Raw genomic sequence first — 20,418 nt, forward strand, 5'->3', positions numbered from 1 at the left:
TTATTTTCAGTCTCTCCTATGGGTGGCAGAGATGCTACTGAGCGATTAAATAAATGTTTTGTTTTCAAGAGCATGCTTCAGTCAGGTTCAGTGGGTGTAATATGTGGCTAATCATGGCAGCAAAAATCTTGCACTTCGGACTTGCAAAATTTTGAACCCGTTCTTCCGACCTAGGAGGATATCCTCCTAGCGTTCCACACGTAACTAAATTGTAAACTGTTGACACCCCAAAGATTTAAAAAAAAAAAAAAAAAAAAAAAGTGGAGGTGCGGGGTATCGATCCCCGTACCTCTCGCATGCTAAGCGAGCGCTCTACCATCTGAGCTACACCCCCGACGGGTACGTCCACTTTCTTTTTATTAATACATTAATTGTTTCTAAATAGTTGCGCATGTAACAAGCGCTGCTTTAACATTCAGTGGACGAACACATGGCATTTTGCGGTTTCGCGTTGCTATCCGCAAGAGTGTTCGTCACCAGGGCCGCTTTAATAATTTCCTCCCGCCCACTCATCGCCTCCCTCCTTCCACCAGCGCCAAGCGCACGGCCACGACCTACTGCGCATAAGGTAGCGACTTCCTCTGAACTTTGCTGCTGTCTCTCTCGCCTGCCGCGCCTCCGAGAGGAGATTCTTAATAATGGCAGGGGGTTGAAAATATGGGATGAAGTGCAGCGCAGTAACTGCCTCTCCGTAGAGGACACCTCAACCGAGCTGCACAGGGGGGAAATGGGAATGAAAAGAGGGGAGAGGAAGGGAGAGATGCGGCAACGCAGCCGGAGTGGCGTGGGGGCGGGTGTTGGCGTGGGGCGCCTCTGGAGAGTCGACCTGGTCGACCCTCCTATTGGTCGAGGCGCCGTGGTCACGTAATAGCGCGCGCTTTTTTGGTCCGCAGCAGTCGTCGGCGCCATTACCGGATATCAACTGGCGGCGGAGTTTTGGCGGAGGGTGTTTCGCTAGCGCTGGCGCCGTTTACGCCTATGCCTATCCTGTGTTGTGCTTATGGGTGCAACAACCGAGGAGGCAAGGGGGAAAGATTCGTCGTTCCATCCGGAAGAAGCAACGCTGCTCGCCGAAAGATGTGGCTGCACAGGATCGGCCGGGCAAACTTTGAAAATGCGCGGGACCCGCGCTTTTGTGAGGGAAATAGCCGTTCATCAGAAGTCACTTGTATTCTTTCGGAAGATTTGGCGAGAAGCGCGAGCGTCTGCAGCCTTTCTTCGTACTAAATAACGTTCGGCATGGTTGTAGTTGAAAACGTTCACTTGCTGCCACGAAAGCCGTACTTCATGTTGTCTGAGCCTCGCCGTTTACGCTTATGGTTCGGCAGGCTTTATTTTTTTTTTTAATATATGGGGTTTTACGTGCCAAAACCACTTTCTGGTTATGAGGCACGCCATAGTGGAGGACTCCGGAAATTTAGACCACCTGGGGTTCTTCAATGTGCACCTAAGTCTGTACACGGGTGTTTTCGCATTTCGCCCCCATCGAAATGCGGCCGCCGTGGCCGGGATGCGATCCCGCGACCTCGTGCTCAGCAGCCTAACACCATAGCCACTGAGCACAACCACGGCGGGTGGCAGGCTTTATTGATGTCACGCAAATTGCTTGGCGCACTTTCGCTGTAGTTGAAACCGTTGCTGGGCTCAGACACTTAAGTTGCGCTTCATATGTTAATTCGGCCACGCTGCTTGCTGTGCAGGTGACGCGTATTGCTACTAAATGCTAGACGTATTCTTTTTTTTTTTTTTTAGTTGGAGTCTGCTGACGAACTCTAGACTAAAACGACGGTTGTCGTCGTTTCAGCCCCCGCTGTTCGTGCTACTCGCGGTGCAGGTCTAGCTTTTAGTAGCGCGCATTGCTGCGCGTAATTGTATTTGTGGGGTTGTGCTAGGGATCAGGCGGCGCGCTCCTCATAGGTTTCGCTTACGGTGCTCAATAAAAAACACCACGCGGTAGCTTTCCTGGACATTTATGTAAGTACTCTCATAACGAGGGAAGTCTTCGACTGTCGATATAATAATCTTGTGCAAACTGAAGGCACAGAATCGTTTACAGACGCTATCTCTTTACCGAATACGTACTGTGAACGCGACTGCGCGCGGTCGCCGCGATGGAGTCTTCCGAACCGGCTTCTTGTGTGAAAGGTAGGCAGACGCTGAGTAAACTACGTGAAATATGTTCTTATAGTGGGCTGTCTGTATAACCAAATGGGGCATAACAGAATGAAGCCTCAATGCAGCGATCGCACGTGTTCGCGGCAACCGACTGCGCGTCTGCATGCATATGTCCGCGCACAATGCTTTGCTTTCGCTGTGAGCGCGTTTTCGCACTGTGCTGTGAGCTTTAGGCCACAGCATGTGAGAATTTAACAGTACACTAGCAACTATTGCTGCGTGAACGCTATCAGAACTGCTCAAAAATAATTTCGTTACAGAGACTTCGACGCCTACGGTGACATATGTGATGTGCCGTCGCGACGATTCAATCTTTTTATGTCTTCTAAATTCTTGAACATATCAATATTATTTCTCAAGTTGCGTCGCACTGTATGTTTATCGGTCTTCTCAGCGCGCGATTTCCCTTTGCTTCTTTTTCGTAATCCAGAGCATTAATTCATAACACAATCATGACCATATGTCATGCCTTCTTTTAATGTGCGTCTTACCGCTCCCTTTCCGTTCCAGTGAACTTGCCAGTATTTAGCGTCAACAAGTTCATAGACCGAACCGTCATGACATTAGCTGGGCGCAGGCGAGCGTCTCAGTGCGCGTTTTCTGCTACTCACCGAACAGCGCGCAGTCCCGGCGCCGTAGCAGAAATCTTCCTCACGTCTGTGCTTGCTGCATACCCGAGTTGTAGCCGATGGCTGTCTGCCGGTCCTAAGTTTCGCGAGCCAAGCTTCACGCAGCTCCTTGTCCTACGGCTACGTGTGAATAAGCCTGACACCAGGCTCCGTTGCGTACGTCCGGCACTGCGGCACCGAACAGTAGCCTACCATGCTGCACGCCTCCAAAAACAGCCAACCTATTATAGTACTTTCAAATGTTGTCAAGCAGACACCCAATTGGCGGTAAAGCCTCACCACTTAATCAGAACTGCAGCGGAGCTGGGACTTTAAACTTTCGTTTTCAGCTCGCTTCGGCGCTTCCGAAGCAGCCGACGCGGCCGCTATGTCCACGTGATCCCTCATGCCACGTCACGCCGACAATGGTGCCAACTTTTGCAGTGGTGGAGCTCGCCCCGAATATCTTGAGTACGCCATATCTGCGCGCATAATAAATCAGAATGCAGACATCTGCTAAACTCAGCCGAAAATATATTGGGTTCAAAGTTGTACAAATCTAAGCTGGTTGAAACATTTTTAATGCGGATAAATCTCGTAAAAGAAACCTCTAATGAAGGGGCGCGCAATCACCCAGACCATTTTCAACGTTCGACGTTGATAAAATTGTTATGGCCACGCACACGGCGGGCTGACATATCAACAGTTCTTTTTCAAATTATTTGTGAACTGTCATATTTTTCTTCTGCGCCTGGTATCATTTCTCAATACCTTGTACCATACTAAATCTCAGTTTATTCATCTTAAGACCACTTCACCGAAGACCAATTTGAAAGCCAAATCCTTCGGAATTACGGCATCAAGAAATTAAGGCCCGATGTATTACCAAGCCTTTTTGTAGTACGAGAAAACGCGCCTTTGACAGATGGAAGTAGTACACCACAATCGGTTCGAGCTTAGACCCCACGCTTGTGTTTTAAAAAAGTAGAAGGTAAATATCCACATACAAAGCGTATGTTGTTCCGATTTCTCTTGACGGCGTTGAAGTTCAAATGAAGCTGATCAAAAGGCGCCGTTCGAGAAAAAACACTCCGTTAGCTCGCTTGAGCACACCACCTCCACCGTTGACACCACAGTCGAAGTGATCGCAGTGGAAGGAGCTTCGATGAAGCAGTGCAACGTGGATCCTGCAGTTATTGGAGTAACTCATTTATGAACCTCTCCTGTCATAACCGCAAAAGCCAAATCCTTCAGGCGCGCAGCGCACTACGCGCAAAGGGGCGAACGTTGGGAGCGTCTGCTAGCTGTATCCGGTCGAGGTGCCGCCACCGTCGGTGCCCGGGAGGAGCCGAGAGAAGGAGCGCCGGCGTAGGAGGAGGAGAGAGATGTCGCTACTTTTATATTGTTTATGGGCGCGTTTATGGGTTTTAACTGCGCACGGCACCCTTGGCCAAGCAGCGTGGTAGCAAATGATGCAGTGCTCTTCTACATCCGCAAATCATGCTCTGCGATAGAGTTTCCTACTATAATTGTACTTGCTCTGGCCCCTACCATGCAAATAAATAAATGCTTACATATCGTTCAATTTATTGCTTACATATCGTTCAAGTTATTCGTTCAAATTTACCGCCTCTAAATGCTGCTGCCATACAGCGGCATTGACTTGAAGCACCGTTGGAGAGGAAGCATGCGTTAAGTGTGAAGTCAAACATACTGCCGCTTGCGTCAGTGTCACATTAAATGTTCGGTAGTTCGTTGCATCTGTATTATCTAAACACCTGTGTACTGCTTCAATGCTGTTTCGGAACCCATGTTGTTTCGTACCTTTGCATAGTTTGCGCGCGAGTGCATCCCCTTCTTGCTGCTGGCTTCTGTTCAGGCACGGCTTTGAAGACCCTGCAATTTGCCACCAATTATGCGACGTTTGCTTCTCGGGCACATGTTCTTCATTGCGGTCGACAATAGCTCATGCTACGAACCAGTGATGAGTTCTGAAATTTGTGTGCACGAGGCGTGCTTCTACGTGCGTAGCTACCCAGAACTTGGAGTGTGCTGGCGCACTTCGCTTCAAGCATGGCGACCGAGAAATCAGGCGATCGTGCAGTGAAGTGCTGCTTCTGTCGTGTGTGTATGTGTTGTAGAGATCACAGCACCGGTGCGCTTGTGTGACAGATTGGATGCCACGGTGATACAGTCCACGCTTCTGACGTCGGCGTTTCATTGTCTGTAGTGGATACGATTTCCATTTGTAAACTTCAAGGCATGCATTCTCGGACGGTCATTTTCGGATGTCACTGGTTGAGCAGAACCGGATGACCTAATTTTCTGAGGGTGAGTTGATACTTCGAGTGAGTGCACTTCGCCGTTTAGTGTCACTCGCAGGCAGTCTGGCGGAAATGTTTAGTGACACTTGTTGGCGAGTGCACTTGCCAGCGAGTGCGTTCGAGGAACTCTCGTCGCTGCGTTGAAGTGCGTAGCCTCGATAGCAGTGCTTCTAGAATAAATTACAGAATAAATTAGCACAGCAGAGTCTGCACTAACTCTAAGACCACTATCTCGTGATTTCAAGTGTTATGAGTGCCTTTGTCACATCATTGAAGCCAAAAAAGGTTGACATATTCATTTTCAACGGATTCCACCATTTTGACCCTGTGGATTTTGTATATGTACCTTGCTTGTATTGACACAGAACAAATCGGCATGTTAATGGAATTACAGTATTTATATGTTTGATGGCAGAGGTTCTTATACACAGGCATTTTTTGTCATAATAAGAGGGTAACCATTTCTAAAACTCAAAATGCAGAGAAAAATATCATCCCCTATGGCTTCACAGACCGTCATTGTCATGAATACTGAATGACGCTTCGCTTTGCCGACTAGCACTATGTCGCTGAAGTAACACTCAGCGTGGAGAAGTGTGCTCGCTCGAAGTGTCACTAAATTTGCTCGTCTGACTTGGGTGTGATGAGAGTACCTCCCAGTAGGAGCAGTAACACTTTTGTAAGCTGCGGGGATGTAAATTTATTTATGTAGAGTGATTCATAATGTGGTGCCTCTGGCAACTGATATGCTGAATTGGACACTTGTATGTGGAATGACAGGTGGAACCAGTCAATAATTAGTAGTAGAAAACATTTGAAGCATGGTATTGCAACTGATAGCCATGAGGAGGTGCGTATTGCTTACAGCACAAAAATTGTGAGCATTAGAGAACACAGGGCAAGCAATAATAACTTTTCTTGTGTGTTGATTGGCAGCATGAGCAGCCTAATATGATACTTGCATTATCATTGGCTACTTTATCATTGTTGAGAGTGCAGTTGCGCACTTGCTATTATTCACACGTGGTTGATGGAACAAAAGAAGACAATAACTTTTTGGAGCATGCCTAATGAGAAAGCTTTGGTTCTAAACATTGTGTTAGTGTCTTGCTTGCTGACAGGGAGCTTGCTTTTTTTGCATGGTGGTGTGAACATTATGTGCATGCACCCACTTGTGCTAATCTGTCAGGTACGTGTGCCACTGTAGAGACTTTTCACTCTACAAACTCTAGTTAGCCATCAGTGTAACAGAACTTGAGTGAGCTGCTTGGACATCTTTAGATGAATAAGTAAAAAGAAAATGAGGAATAGAGAACACATAACAGCCCATCACAACAAGCAAGGCCGGGACTGAAAGGAAAATCTTTAAGACATTGCTAATCGTTGGGCTGACAGGTCAGTAAGGCATCACAGTCTCTCCTAGATAAATTAATATCTTTTTCGGGAAGGTCACATACTGAAACGGTAATTGATGCGTGCTAAGGCTTTAATTGTTTTTGATTGGTGGCTCCTGCTGTCGGGGCATTGTTGGTAACTTAGAGAAAAATTCGCCACATTTAGAGAGTATTTAGTCGGCTCAATGACAGCGTTGGCATATTGGAGCCTTGGCATCTTTTTAGTGACCGAATAAAACCAGTTAATTGGCCTGGTAAAATTCCTCAATGGGCTCTGGCTAACTTCAATGCCTCGTCCATGTTTTATGTGCTTCTGTTTTTTGCAGTTTCTGAAGACATACCGAAAAGCTTAATAATGATTCATTACCTTCTGCATCAAAGTTACATTTCTGGGCGAAGGATTATATTGAGATCTGATGCTGTTTTAAAAAATCAGGGCTTGTATTCTTTTTTCACCTTCCACCATTGCAGAAGGTTATTTAAGGCTGTAGTTTAGAAGGTAACAAAGTGGACGTCTATGAAGACAAATATAAAATAAAGACAAAATTCTGAGCAAGTCATCACCATCATCACTTTGTTACTTTGTGCTTAAGTGGAATGTTTTCAAGTGGGACTTGGAGAGTTTAGAAGAAAAAATATTGCTGTTGCTATGTGATATCATGTGAGAATGCAGTTATAAGTGGTTCCTGTTTCTTGGAATAAAACTGGCAGTCGGTATACGTCCTGTTGTTATGTGTTCTTTTGACCTCATTTCTTGTGCTTTATTCCTAAAAAAAAATAATTTGTAATTCCAGCATGTGGCCTTCTCTTTCGACATGCTTGTGGCTCTAAGTTACCCTCATGTTGCCTTAGTGTCACCTTGGTGCGAAACTTGAGTGCAAACAAGATAGTGAATTAGCCAGAAAAGTCATGTACAACCGGAGCCGCTATTTTTGGACCATTGAGTAGTTGTGTAAAAACACAAAGGAAGCCTTCACTAAAATCGTGATTATTTTTCTGTGCGAAGCCAGTGGCTGTTTTTGCCTAATGGTAGGCAGTTCTGTGACAGTTGGTATTACCTGTCTCTAAAGCTGGTTCATCTGTCATCTGATTATCTACTCTACAGTGACACAAAAGTTGCTAGGAGGGTTGCTGTGCATATTTTGAGGGAGAAGCTGTTTGCTGAATATTTTTTTCCTGGCCAAAACATTTGAAATGCTGACTGTGTCTGTCCAGTTGCAGGTGTTGTATTAACTTGCATTTAATTTCATTTATTTCTTCAGTGCAATGAATAAATCACAGGTAGGGTATAAATATACAATCAGAGGACTCAAAGAACTGCCGGAGGGACTTCGTAACAGGAAATAAATGGGGCTCTAGTATGATTGTGGCAAACAGTATAGGCTCACGTATCATACGACAGGTGTGTTCATCAGCAATAATTGGAAAAACGCAATGTCCAGAAAAAACTGGGTGGTAACTTGTGCTACCAGCAGTTGGGATTAGTATCAGTTACAGCAGAAAAAACTAAATAATATACAGTACATATATACTTATTATTACTAGTTATACTGATCAAACAATACTTCGACTTCTGTAAGGTGTTAATAAAATATTCAATAGCTTTGCACTTGAAGAAATCATGTGTGGATGCTTTGATTCAGCTGGGGATCAAATTACACATACTGCGGCACTCTTGCTCTCATTTGACACTTAAAGATGTCCAGAAATTTTGCACTGTTTAAGAATTGTATTGGTTTGTTAGATTAGACAAGTTGGTGAATTAAGCACTGAAACTTTTTTTTTTTTTAGCTGAGGTAGAATTCTAGGTATTTCCAAGCATCTTAGGTTGACTGAAAATACTTTTCTTTCTTTCTGTAATTTTGATGTTTTTTTAGGATCTGGTAGTGTTTTGTAGTATCCTTCTCTGCCAGTTAGTGCTGATAAATATAGCATAACATTGCATTTTATTTTTCCTTTTCCAGGTCACTGTTCAAAGGAGTGCCCAGAATATTGTTGCATATTGTACTGAAGATTGGCCAACCGTCTTTACTTGAAGGACGACATTCTTTGTACTTTATGCTTGCTTAGCTTTTCTCACTGCTGCTCTTGTTCATTTAAATTGGCTTGTATATGCCATTTCATATGTAAATGAAGCAGTGGGGACTAGGCACATAGCACATTTTAATGGGGCAAACATAGATTGTGCTTGGTCTTGCGTTTACACATGTGGATTAATATTTGGCTGGTATGCTCACAACTACTTGTGCTATCTGGTGACTTGTAATGACTTCTTTAATATCTTCAGAAAGCTTTCTGGGCCCTTCCAATGGCTAGCAAAGCAATTTAATTGTACAATTACTGTTGGAAGCACTGGGGTTGGCCTAGGAACATATACAATAAGTTTTTGTGTGTGTGTGTGGTGAATCTTGCCATGGTTTAGCATGGTCAAATTTCATAAACTTAGGATGGGCCGTGTGTTGGGCAGCGAAGTAAAAGTAGTCAAATAGAGCATCTGTTGTTTCTTCACAGCTGTGACACATTGATATATATTGTATGTGAACATTTTGTTCTATTATTGCTTGCTTAACGTCCATCTCCTAGGTACAGCATTTTATTTGTTTCTCCTTTTTTTCAGGCTTGTGAGGTGGTTTGCATTGCAGCGCTATAGGCTGACTTTTTGCACTGTGCAAAATGGTCATCTTGCCTGCACAGATTCGAATGCACCTTATTTAATGAACAATGTGGCACTTAATTTTGCTTGATTGCATATGAATATAATTGCCTGCTTTGTTGTGTCAGTTGCATATTGTGCAAGATGATGATTTTTGTGCATTGAATCAAGTGTGTACAAAAGAGTTAAATTATGGGTGGCGTTTTTCAAACAATTACTTTTTTATGCTAGCTTTTGTAGTTGAGCTACCAGTAAATGAAGATTCACTTAGGTATGAACTGCTAAATTGTCTATTTCAGTTTCACCTCATTACACCTAATGATTTGTTCCCTCAGGCTATATTTGGCTTCCCTCAGGCTATATTTGGCCCTATATTTGGCTATATTTTGTATATTCTATTTGTGGCAGAGGCTTTGTTGTACCGACAGCTCAAGAACAGTCTTGGAAGTTGTTTGTCAGTGAGGAATTCATAACAGCAACAATTGGGATGACAAAAAGATAGGTGCTGTACCCACGACTTCAGTGGATAAAAGCCAAGCACATATGTGCTTGACTTTTACCCACATATGTATATATGTAGACATATGTATATATTTTTACAACAAACAGCAAATGAAATTGGAAAAGCTGAATTATTGGTTGCACCATCCACATAAATTTAAACACAGACAGAAAGAAACTAGCGAGAAAATGACTGGCTACTTACAATTTATATAAGAGTGTGACATGCAGTTACTGTGTAGTTGGTTTGTAAGCATGCTGTAGTCTCGAACATATGCTCTATGGCCTGGATTGTGCCACCACTACAGGCATACCTTCAGTGCAGCGATGCATTGTAATTGCTTTTTGGCTTATTTGCATTTTAATTTATGCTGATAGCACGTGGATTTTATGCCCTGCGATGGTGTGTTTGAATGCTCATCGCGACAAGATGACTAGAATTAATACGACAAAGTGGCATGAAGTCTTATTTATGAAGTTTTATCAACAAGTCTTATATTAGACTGCTAGAGTGTTTCTTATGAACTAGGTTTTTATTGATTTCGCAGAAACAAGGTTGAGTATAACTCACAGAAATGAGTGCTACTCATTCATTTTCTGAACATTGCGCCAAAATCTCTGCTATTGTGTTGTCACGTGTGATGTCATGGATTTTTAAGCATTTATATTTTCACCATTTCACCGTACGAAATGTTCACAAGACTGGTTGAATCATTGGCTCCTTTAGAATTCAATGTAATGCTCCTTTACAGTTAAGTAATTAACTGCACCAGAGTAGGCATTGTAGACATAACTTACTGAAGTCAATGATTGGGCTAGTTGGTTCTCCAGAGCAACTCCTTGAAGGAGGACAAAGGCGAACAGCAGCTAGACAAAGACGAGTGCGGAGTTTCAGCTAGCGTACTTTATTCCAAATGAGAGGTATATGCATCTTGCAGAGTTCATGCAAACAACGAAGGTTAACATACCAATAAAACATGACTTGCTATCGCCTATACTAGAGTTTCTGCATGTGCTACCGTACTAACATGTACCACATGCCAGCGTTCCACCAAGAATGATCTTTCTTTTGATGATAAACTGATGGATAGTTTGCTAAAACATTGCATGCCTTGCTTCGCCTTCTGGGCTGCAAGAGGGCATAAAAGCAAGCTGGAAAAGTTTAATTAGTAGGCAGCTGCCACTCTTGCTTTACAAGCTACTGTTTTTGTAACACAGAGCATCAGTAAATGTTGTCATTATTGCTAATAGTATTGGTGACATCGAGGTTCATCCCCATGAATTTTCAAGATCGGTCCAGAATTTAGTGGCATACATTTAAGACCTAGCCAGAATCAGTTGTTTTCAAAGACGAAGCTTCTTCTGTTGTATCTCTTTCTGAAACAGTGTGGTGCACATTTCTCATGATAAAACGCTGCTATTGCAGAAACGAAAAGTGGACCGAGTTACGACAAGGCTCATTCGAGTTCGGAGGACGACAGCGAGCTGGCAACAGATGGGAGCCAAAGCCAGCAATTCATGCCAAGCATCCCCGTGAGCGAACAAAATGTTGCCGGTGGAAAGGGAAAACCTTCGAAAAGGGGGGTGTTCCAGTGTCCACTCTGCCCACACATTTCACATTACCTGAGCGCTTTGAACATTCACCTGCGTAAACACAGCGGAGAGAAGCCTTTCAAGTGCAGCTTCTGCTCTGCGGCTTTCGCTCAAGCGGGAACCTACAACCGTCATGTGCGCACACACACCGGTGAAAAGCCATTCAAGTGTGATGTCTGCCCCTTTTCGACGGCGCACAGCCAGGCATTGACCTACCATCGGGCGACCCACGCGCGTTGCAAACCATTTACATGCGAGATTTGCTTTTCCGCGTGTGTGAACAAGGGCATGTTGCTGAAGCACATGCGCACCCATGTGGAGAAGAAGACCGAGGAAGGCGCTGCCGCCCAGTCACGGGGCGGCAGCCTGAATGACTAATCAAAGGAGCGCCTTCTTTTTCTATCACACTCAGTCAGACTGCTTGGGCACTTTGTATATTTAAGATATGTTATGTTGCAATACAGTGCATTAATTCGCTTCCTTCTTATGCTCTTTATGTACAACTCTTGAAGTACCTGGGGCGATTACTTTTGGACGTAGATTCCTTTTCTTGAGATTTGGCGCCAGACGCGTTTGCGTATATAGCTGTCAGCATTTATGGTGCTGTGCCAAGCTCGCTATCTTGGCAAAGAGTTGCCTTTTCATGTGAAGGCGAAACTATCTTCTAAAGGTATTACTCGAGAATACCGCCCCTCTTAATTTCGGGTGAGCGTTGACCAACACAGCAATTAGAGTTGTCTCACATAAAAGCCCTTGATTGATGCGCCTCCAACAGCAGGCTGGCAGCAAACTTCATGGAGGGACTTTTAAGTGATTTAACAGTGGTAGAATAAAAAATGTCACTTATGCCAATGTTTCGACAAGAGGTATTGCTCAACCAAAAACAAGACCTCTTCTCGAATTGATGGCTTCAACAACATTCCTTGTTTGAGTACTGCTAATCACTTTAAGCCCCCGTCTGGCTGTAAACCACTCTCTCGTCATGGAGGGACTTTAATGTCATAAAGCGCACCTGCGAAAGTAGGGGCATCTATCATTGTAACTGCTTTTTGTAACCACTGTGTGCGTGATGATGGTCAAGCTGGGAGTTAGGCCAAGATGGGAGCTATACGAAACTTGTTCATAAGCACGTGCAGATTTGTTACACTTGCATTGGAAGCGGAGAAGCAGCATGGGATATATCGAACTGAATATACAGTCATTCAGAAGAAAGGAAATACACACTGTTTTCTGATACTCTTGTGGGAGCACGGCTCAGTGCTTCAGCTTAATGGACAAGCCAGTGTAGCATAGCAGATCATGTTTGAAGAGGATGCTCTGTGTGCATGCGCCTACTCACTACTTTGGCATGTGGGCACCATGGCACACCGCAAACCATAGTGTCCGCCGATGCTATCATGCGGTTATATATATATGTATATTATATATAAAATGTTGAAGGGCTGCACAGTGACCTGCATTATTCCATTAAGACAACATTTTGCATTCACTGCTGCATCGTTCTCATCAGATTTTGCGACAAGGGCGCATATCCTGGACCACATCAGTCACTTAATTGGAGTCATAGGTTAGGCTGGTTTGTCCTAAATTCAAGACAGTGACAAGTGGAAAAACCAGTCGAAATCTTGGCAGCAGCTCGCTTCTCTGATGGTGAAATTTGCATTAATGGTGAGCCAAGGTACCAAGCATGGAGGATGATGTGGAAGTGGATAATGCAGAAAAACACAATCATGCTACGAAATTTGAGTTAAAGCAGCCATGAGTACAAAATCCTCTTTTAAGTTTATCTCAAATCAAAATGTAGGTCTGTATACTAACATACAGGATGTTATTTTAGTTGCACCAAAAATTTAAAAGTTGCCTGTGGCAGAAAGCATGAGTTTGACCCTTAATGAAAGTTACTCGATAAAGCAGCCCATCTATCAAAATGATTAATTGAATAAATCACATAATTATGATGAACTTTTTAATTACTTTACAGCACTTATTTCAATCTGCTAAGTGTAGCTAGCGAGTTATGCAGGGCATATCAAATTAGAATGAATTTTCAGAAAGTGTCCGACAAAATGCATTGGCATTACAGTTACCTTTGTGCTTCAATGCATAAAACAGCGTTTCCCTAAAGAAGTAAATGAAACAACAGCGTAACTTTGTGCAAGTTTGACTGCGTGTATCTCGAAACCGGTGCCGTCCTGGGAATTCATTCTAAGCCGATAGTGCTTGTCTTTGTCCCAGCTTGTTTGCCATCCTTTGTCTCATTTTGCACTGTTTGACAAGAAGGTATTTGCTTATTGGATACAACTTTGTTTAAAAAGGTTACACTGTACTTTCTATTGCAGTCATAAATATATGGATTTGCAGGTTGCATTATGATACAACCGTGTAGTGTGTGAACCAATAGAACCATCGACATTCGCTAGCTATAGAGTTTAGCATCTTTTAAAGGTGTGCGAATAGTGATTTTTCAGACCAAATTGAATACGAATCGAATAGTGCCAAAAGCAAAATCGAATAGTTTTTGAATAATAAACAGTCATTTTATCACAATTCATATAAAACGATGTTCACATCCTAGTATATTTAAACTGGGCAAGTTTCTGTCTATGAAGCGTTGAATAAAAGCACAAATGGAGCATGCAGAACAAAAAACTGGTTGCTTCACGTGCGCAGGACTCTGGAGAGAGTGTGAATGGTCGCTGTATAGCATGTAAAGTATGGCTACCTAAGCGACGTTATCTGCTCCACTATGCAGTTTCTCATGTTTTATGTCTATACTGTGCCTACAGGGGTGAAATTTTACCGTACTTTTATTTAATCTTAAGTTTAATTTGGTGCAGTTGACATTTTGAAATACATATTAGAAAAGTATTTTAAACATATTTGCATTCACAAATAGTCACTATTCCATCCGAAAACCATATCAAATAGGTCACTATTCGATTTGTTATGTGAAAGTTTCGAATATTTGCACATGCCAAGCATTTTTTATTAATAGCCTGACAGGGGAACAGGCATTTAAGATTCGTAATCAGCCTCTTGAAGCAACAAGGAAGGCCCAGTAGTCATGAGGAGTCCAGATCATGAGTAGAAGACCTGCGGATGAATAAATGGAGGTCACAGCAGACAAATTCAGATGATGCATGACAGCTTACCGATATCCTTGGGAAAGAGGGCATAGAATGAGTGTATTTATACGAGTACTAACCTATAGGGCCAACCTGAAGGATAACAAAGAAACTTGTGACTCGAGTAACGACTGGACGATGAGTTGTAGAATGATAAGTTCTCCTTTATGACAGATGGAAAGATGGTAGCGTGTGTTAGCAAAGGAGGATGAAAAAGTCTAGTTGTGAAGGTGATGCAGTGAAAAAAAAGAAACACAGTTCAAGGAGGCAGAGAACTCTAAAGTCAAATTTTACACAACATAATGGACACAGATATGACAGTGTAGCTGTTTCTCGCCTGTATCAGATGTCTAGCGAATATGTGCTTGTAATAGATAACGGATTAGTGAAGGTATTTTTGGGTTGGATGCATTTGACTGTAGTAAATGAGTTAACTTGTAGGACCCCCCAAAAAAGGTGAGCTATTAATTAGAAAAATGTGATCATAGAAAAAGAAAATAATTTGCTTTAGATAAACACCAAAATATGTAGGCAACATGTTCTAAAAAATTTTTTTACCCTAGCAGATGTATGGTGATTATTTATTCTGATCATGTTATTGTGCTGTTATAATGCAGTTCCCACTTCATGTTCAGTCATTCGTTTTATTGCACTACTTTTGAAGTCTTAATAGCTTCTCAAATTGGTCACATATTTTTGAGAGCATCCCTTTATTTTGGCTATGTTATTCTTGCTGCATGTTGCTAATTTTACCAAAGCAAATGTTCGTTTGTCAAATACCAAGCTGTAATTAGTGCAAGTCAATGAAGTGCAGATGACAAATTGCAAATGTTTGATAGTGCTCATACAGAGCACATTTTGCCAATACGTTATGCCAAGCTGTTGTTCCTCATTGAGAAATATTGTGAGCTCACACCTAAGTACTTGTAAATTTAAACGTTAGCAGATATTTTTTTTGAAAGCCTTGTATATGTCGTAAGTTGTTATTCTTTATAAATTACAAGGCTGCTACTGCTACTGCAGCATCTTAATAATCACCCATGTCTTTTTTTCCCCTTGTCATTTTGTTGGTGCAATCAGCACAAGTGTTTAATTCTTGCATGTCTCTGATCAACTGTGAAAAGAAGTGATAATATATAAGATGTTGTCTTATATTGCACAAATAAAGCTGTGTGTATATTGAGAAAATTGCCAATGTCTACAGTGTGCATTGCTTCATCCAGTGCAATGATGATAAATGTTCACGTTTACTGTGCCTAGGAATAGGCATTGCTTTTACGAATGCATTTTCATTGTCATTGTCGAGCAAAATGTGTTTTTCCCACAAATACAAGTCCCTTTGTTGAAACGTTATAGCTCCAGCCGCAGACATCCCTTGTTTGGTTACTCTTAATTGCTTAAAGTCAACAATGAGTAATTAAAATAAGTTATAAAAGCTCAGAGTGATAGTAAAACTGCAGGTATCAATGGCCATGCTGAGCTATAGGTTCTGCGCCATTGGCCCCTTATATTTGCATTGATGAAGCCAACCCCGGCTGAGGGGACACTGACCCATAATGTAGTAACATGCATTAAGGGCCAGCAAAGTGGGAGCAATACTTCTGCAATTCTCTTTTTGCATTTTCAAAGATTGAGCTAGTTGGTTCTAGGGCAAGGTTCAAGGTATAACAGTGCAACCTCTTGAACAAGTACAAAACCGAACAACAGATAAGGGCATTCATTATTTTTCCTGAAAAGCCATGGAATGCCGGCGCAAATCTCTTGTTTGCTTTGTCTTTGTTTAAGAAGTTGCGATGCTAAACCTTGGATTGGTTTTTGTGTGGCCACGGTGCGGGGTGCATTTCTCATTATAAAACACCGCTGTTTCAGAAACAAATAGTGGACTGAACCACGGCAAAGCACCTGTTCATTCAAGTTCGGAGGATGACAGCGAGGCAGGAACGAACGGTAACGGAACCATGCAATTCATGCCAAGCTTACCTGTGAGTGACCGAAATGTTGCTGACGGAAAGGACAAACCTTCGAAGAGAGGAGTGTACCAGTGCCCCTACTGCCCACATGTTGCGCATTACATAAGTGTGCTGAACATTCACCTACGGAAGCACAGTGGAGAGAAGCCCTTCAAATGCAGCGTCTGCTCCGCGGCTTTCACTCAAGTGGGAACCTACAATCGTCACCTGCGTTTGCACACAGGTGAAAAGCCGTTCAAGTGTGACATCTGCCCATTCACAACGGCACAGAGCCAGTCCTTGTCCTACCATCGTGCAACCCACACGCGCTCCAGGTCACTTTCATGCAAGATTTGCTTCTTCACGTGTGTGAACGAGAGTATGCTGATAAAGCACATGTGTGATCACGCGCAGAAGACTCGGGCAGGCAATGCCATTTACTCAGCTGGTCGCAGCCTGATCGCCTGAACGACAAATTGAAAAGAGTGCTTTCTGCGGCGCACTCAGTCAGGCTGTTTAGGGTTATGTGACACATGTATTTAAGCCTCGCAGGCTTTTAATAATATTCGACAAGCATTGACTGCATGGCATGTCAGTGCATGTGCACGAAACCCTAGCCAGCGAGAGGATCATCTGCTATGCTTTTGCTTTCAGGAATGCACACGCCCTCCCTTCGTTTTCTTTGAGGTCACATCAGTGACATGCATTTTGGTGATACCATGCTGATACTCCCCGTTGTTCATATCTTAGTTCCTTAGCAAATGTGCACATATTGAACAAAAATGGAAAACGCATCGCAGGTAAAACGTCCACGTGTTCTTCTTCATGCTGGCTTTTTGTAAACAGGACTGGGGAACAGATAACTGGTATGTAGGGTATGCATACTTAAGATGTGAACAATGCAGCAGATGACATTTCTTTACATGCCTGGAGTGTGCTTTGTGCGGTCACGTATACTGTCATTGTTCTCGCTGCTCCTCACATGCTGTTACAATGTATTGAGATGCTTGTGGTCAGTGCTCGTGCAATATTAGTAAACATCCCTTAACTTCTCTCCCTGTTACATTGTACCCCCTAACCCCATCTTTCCACTGCTGACCACAGTTCAGCTGTCAGCAGTTACTTCCTTTCTTTGATATGCAGTAAATAAAACACATAGAAGTTGTGGATTTATTTTCAATTTTGTTTATTCAGCATTGTTACATGATATCAGGAGCACGAAAAAAAAATTGTTTTGATGAATGCCTTGAAGTGTGTCCCTGGTGGCGTACAGCAGGCTACAACCTTATCATCCATGCGAATTTTCTCTATGCAAACTGCTAATGTAAGCACAATTAAGGCATCGCAGTGATGGTGTAACTGTCAGTATAAATGCTTTCATATGTGTATATTGTAAGCACTATTAACGTACTTCGTCGTTTTCATTTGTACATAGCCATCATCATCTTCCTGTTCTACTTCGCGCATGAGCTGGGGCTTTGCCTTTTTTGGGAATAAACAGCGCCGGACAACTTGGTCGGTCTCGGTATAATAAAGTGGAGGTACGTCAAGACCCCGACATCCTCTCGCGTTCCCGTCCTCCCTGGAGCTACGTTCCGGTCGCCGCCTGTGCCCAGCTGCCCCTACAACGATGGACACTTCCAACCCAGGCTTTTCCGGCACCTCTAACCCTACCACACAGACGACCCGCTTGTGGCGCCCTCTTGGACTGTGACGAGCCCTCAGCGCGATCCCCCTGTCTTTGCGGGACTCCGCGGTGATGACGTCGACGATTGGATCGACCAATACGACCGCGTGAGTTCTTGCAATAAGTGGAACGGACACCCAGAAATTGAGGCACGTCGCATTCTACTTGACCGGTGTTGCAAAGTCGTGTTATTTCAACCACGAATCTGACATCGCGGATTGGTCCACGTTTACCTCAAAGCTGCGGCAAATCTTCGCTTCCTGGTCTGGCTAGCAGAAGTCGCGAAACAGAAGCTGGGCACGCGCCTCTAACTTCCACAGGAGTCTTACACCTCATACATAGAGGATGTCTTGGCTCTGTGCCGCCGTGCGAACCCTAGCATGACAGAAGCCGAACGCGTTCGCCAGATATTAAAAGGCATTGGGTCTGTCGCGTTCAACGCCTTAATCGTGCAAAATCCGGCTTCTGTCCAAGACATCACTTCCACGTGTCAACGCCTAGATGAGCTGCAGTCTATTCGTCTTCCACATGACAGCAGCGATCCTCAGGTTCCCCATTCTCCAGATCTGTGTGCTCTTATCCGCACCATCATCCGCGAAGAACTTCAAATACAAGACCTAAGGCGTCCATTTGCTGCCTGCGCCCCAACCCCCACCTTCAACTTGCGCGAGGTTGTCAAGCAAGAGTTGACAGCGATGACTACACTCACGACGCCTCTTGCTTTGGTAGCGCGCCCCACACCTACCTACCTGGATGTTGCTTCGCTACCCACCCCTACCGTGACCTCCGTGCCTATTGACATTTCCTATGACCATTTGGCTTCGATGGGAACCAGAGCACTTGCTGCACTATCCTACCCTCAGTGGCGTCCACCTCCGGTTTGTTTTTACTGTGGTATACGCGGCCATATATCTCGCTTCTGCCGCCGTCGCCAGCAGGATGAAAGACGAGGCTATGCTAAGCACGAGAGAGACCACACTTGCCGTCCAGACGCCTACTATCCCGGATCGTACTCATTCCCGCAACAGTGTTCTCCTCCAGCTGCTCCCAATCTGCCCCATAGTGCTCAGTGCTAGTGTTCAGTGCTTCTTGGCGTTCGGCTAGACGTCGTTCTTCTTTGCCTTACCGGCGCTCTACATCACCGCTTCGCTCTACTTCCCATCTTGTCGACCAGCACTCGGAAAACTAACTCTTGCAGTTTTTGGAGGGGAAACTGCTTCTAATCGGTCTTGAAAAATTCCTCCTGTTCGCCCGGCCAATATGCTTTCTGTAACTGTCGAAGGTGTTCCCGCGTCAGCTCTCATCGATACCGGTGGCGTCGTTTCTGTTCTTCGTAGTGATCTATGTTCCCGGCTCCACAAAGTAAGAATGCCTTATCTTGAACCTATTTTGCGTGGTGCTAATAATGCATTCATTCACCCCGACAGACAGTGTACTGCTCGTGTTCTCATCGACGGCATACACCACCACATTGAGTTTATCATCCTTCCAACGTGTATCCATGAACTTATACTGGGTTGGGACTTCCTACATTCTGCTTCAGCCGTCATTTCATGTAGAGAGGAAGTTGTCCATATCACGGATACAGCGCTTGCACCTGCTACAGACTCTTCACTTTCATGCGTGAACTTGGCCATCGCTGCAGACTTCGTCCTGCATCCTGGTCACGAAGACGTTGTAGCCGTAACATACAGTCAGATCGCCGACGGAGACGCCCTAGTCGCCCCTTCTTCCCGCTGTACTTCTCGCGGAATTCTCATTGCCTCCTGTCTCGTCCGGTTTTCACGTGGCCGTGCCCTTCTGTCTGCTTGCAACACGACCCCAGATCCAGTAATGCTGCCCAAAGGGATGACTGTGGCAACACTCGCTGACACTCAACCTATCTCTATAGTCACGCTTTGCCCTTCTTCATAGCCAGCACCAACTTCAGGTTTGCATGATTCTTTCCCTCCTCCAGCCGTTCTTGGTTCTGACCTAACAGCCGCGCAGTCCGAAGCCTTACTGGTGGTCTTGGCAAAGCACAAAGCTTGTTTCGATAGGTGTTCTCCTGTGTTGAGCCAAACCTCTGCGGCTACACACCGCATCAAAACAGATGGTTCTGCTATAATACGACGACGCGCCTATCGTGTATCGCCGTCCGAACGCAAGATCATTGAACAACAGGTTGCTGACATGCTTGCGCGGTAGATAATACGACCTTCATCTAGCCCACGGGCTTCTCCCGTGGTTCTGGCAACGAAAAAAGATGGCTCCGTTCGCTTTTGCGCCGATTATCGAGCTCTCAATAAGATCACACGCAAGGACGTATATCCAATACATCGAATTAACGACGCTTTGGACACACTACAAAGGGCGGAGTATTTCTCCAGCATTGATCTTCGATCAGGATATTGGCAAATTCCGATGAAC

At 44.1% G+C, this 20,418-nt stretch overlaps 1 long non-coding RNA gene and 1 other non-coding gene across 2 annotated transcripts; one reads left to right on the forward strand and one right to left on the reverse strand.

Annotated features, from left to right (window-relative positions):
• Nucleotides 1-261: 261 nt before the first annotated feature.
• On the reverse strand, nucleotides 262-334 carry TRNAA-AGC (transfer RNA alanine (anticodon AGC)). Its single transcript has one exon. It is a non-coding gene; the product is annotated as a tRNA-Ala (tRNA).
• Nucleotides 335-4,113: 3,779 nt separating this feature from the next.
• Nucleotides 4,114-17,493, forward strand: LOC126529656 (uncharacterized). The gene is made up of 2 exons (XR_011890094.1): nucleotides 4,114-11,188; nucleotides 16,243-17,493. It is a non-coding gene; the product is annotated as an uncharacterized lncRNA (long non-coding RNA).
• The last annotated feature ends 2,925 nt before the right edge of the window (nucleotides 17,494-20,418 follow it).

The sequence above is a fragment of the Dermacentor andersoni genome, chromosome 9 (assembly GCF_023375885.2).
Source record: "Dermacentor andersoni chromosome 9, qqDerAnde1_hic_scaffold, whole genome shotgun sequence".
In the NCBI taxonomy this organism is placed as follows: Eukaryota; Metazoa; Arthropoda; class Arachnida; order Ixodida; family Ixodidae; genus Dermacentor; species Dermacentor andersoni.